The sequence below is a fragment of the Lactuca virosa genome, chromosome 4 (assembly GCF_052849685.1).
Source record: "Lactuca virosa cultivar CGN04683 chromosome 4, Lactuca_virosa_CGN04683_v6, whole genome shotgun sequence".
NCBI lineage: Eukaryota > Viridiplantae > Streptophyta > Magnoliopsida > Asterales > Asteraceae > Lactuca > Lactuca virosa.
The window spans coordinates 53,752,985-53,755,480 of record NC_136429.1 but is presented as its reverse complement, the minus strand read 5'-3'; the positions used below and the strand labels follow the sequence as shown (position 1 = coordinate 53,755,480).

At 26.8% G+C, this 2,496-nt stretch overlaps 1 long non-coding RNA gene across 1 annotated transcript; it reads right to left on the bottom strand.

Moving 5' to 3' along the window:
• Positions 1–716: 716 nt before the first annotated feature.
• On the bottom strand, positions 717–1,990 carry LOC145168592 (uncharacterized). The gene is made up of 2 exons (XR_013741948.1): positions 1,763–1,990; positions 717–866 (listed from the first exon to the last, which is right to left on the bottom strand). It is a non-coding gene; the product is annotated as an uncharacterized LOC145168592 (long non-coding RNA).
• Positions 1,991–2,496: the final 506 nt, after the last annotated feature.

Sequence of the window (2,496 nt, the reverse complement as noted above, 5' to 3'; positions counted from 1 at the left end):
TCCCGAATTCAACTCAATTTGTCAATTCAAATGAGCATAAAACGGTTTCATTGAATGTGAAATGTCATTTTATTTCATTCGTGTTGTATATATATATATATATATATATATATATATATATATATATAGGGTTAGGTTATTATGTTCTAGATAACTATTGTGTGTACGTAAGGACAATTCTGGACCAATGGATGAAAATAATGAAGGGCTATGATTTTGAGGGTCTATAATATTACAATGGAATATCATGTACCATATTATCACTAAAATTTAATTATAAGGCTATTTTAGACAATTAACTATATTTAAAAAATGAAAATTTCGAATTTTAAGGGATAATTCAAAATTTTTTAAAAATTAATTCAATTTTAATTGTAATTTACTTTGTAATCATAACCAGTTATATCTTATTTTACTCTGTTAGAATGAAATTCTGTTAAAATGACATTTTATTAGAATGACAGTTTATGACATCCTTTAAGAAGACATAAATAAGAAGAAAATATGAATAGGTCCGTTATCAAAAAGAATATACAAAATCGATTCTTGAATTAATAATATATCAAATAATTACATTGTATGATTGTGATACAAAAAAATTATTCTTGAATAATAACAACATTGTGTGATTGTGATAAAAAAAATTCTTTAATAATAACAACATTTACATCAAAAACTAAGAATAGTTTAAAAAGAAAAAAATATATATATCAAAATCTCTCAAAAACACCAATCCATTCTAAAAGAATATTATTGCTAAAATTTGTTTTATACATTCTGGAAAAATACATTTTGATATAATACACTCACGTTCTCGTTCTCCATATTTTCTTTCTTTTCCACATTAATGAAAGCCTCTTCAAAACCTAAAAAGGAAAAGAACATCGAAATCTTACAAAAACATTAATTCATTCTGAAACAATATTATTGCTAAGAATTGTTTTATATATTCTCGCAGAATACATAAGAATACATTGTACTGTGCATTTGATTTTCATAGAAAATTAGTATTTTGTCACGATGGATTGACAAATAAAGCGATTGAATAACATAATCGGATAAGAAAAATAAAAAGTAAAGAACATAACTCGATTGTTGGTCTTAAAGAGACTTGGTTTACACAATGGAATTCTGTTGATGGATTTCCTATATGCAACCATTGGAAAAATACCTTTGATAGAGTTAGCATCAAAGTGTCACTAGTTTTCACTCTGAGAAACATCTATTACAAATAAATAAATAAATAAGATTAATAGAATTTATTCTAAATCTAAATTGTGATTATCACTGACAGAATATATATATATATATATATATATATATATATATATATATATATATATATATATGTGTGTGTTTGTTTGAAAAGTATATCAAAAAGCTTCAAAAACTCTTAAAGTTCTCATGAAATGCAGTTCACAATTGGAACTCTCTTTTTCGTGAATTAAAAATATAACACAAATTGAAATGAAAACCTTTAGCATATTGAATTGATATGATATGAAAACGACGTAGATCAAATATTAATTAAGAAACTATTCAAAATTTGATTAAGCTAGCCCTAAAAGTAAACTAAAGTTTAATCTTAAACCAGATAATCGACTGTCTACAACAATAAATTAAACGTGTTAATTCTTAAACCAGATTTTGAAGGTTGTCCTAAAAGTAAACTGAAATTAATTTTTAAAATCATCAATAGTTCAGAAATCAACTTTACCTAGTCGATTTTATAGAGATCAGAGGGAAGAGGGAAGAAACCTACCACCGACAAGCTGATTTCTTGGTGTTTGAAAGAGGTCATCGATCTGGCTGAGGCCCATTACTCTGTGCGTTGAAAAGAATTAGACACGAGAATATGGAATTAGGGTTGTGGAGATGATGTCTTTAAATGACAGTAGATGATGCAGATGATCATAGAATGACGGTGAAGGGGTGGGGGTTGTTGATGTACTGATGGCGGCAGCTGGAGGAACACCGGTGATGAAGAGTGTCGATGGTTTTTTTATGATGATTGAAGGGTTTAGTAGGGTAGGGTTTTAATAGGTACATAAAAACCATCAATTGTTAATTTTGGATATTAATTAATATATATATATATATATATATATATATATATATATATATATATATATATATATATATATATATATATATGATACTTGCCTTTTAACAAAACATATAAAATGTTAAAATGTGTTAAAGATCATGATAACATATTTCCTTTAATATAATGCTTTAATGAGTAGATTTGTCATTTGTGTATCAATCAAGTGAAGATGTACATGGTACACTGTAAATGTATAGGTATATCCAAAAAAAGATCGGTCTACAAGGTTGGTTTTCCCATGTGGCAATGAGAACGATTTTTTTACAACGAATTTCATTTGACGAGGCAAGGAACCCTTGGAAATTAAGGTTGGTTTTTCTTGATTATTCCATCCTAATTTTTTATGATGTGTTCATGCGCATCTTTGGCGATTCCTGGGACTATATATA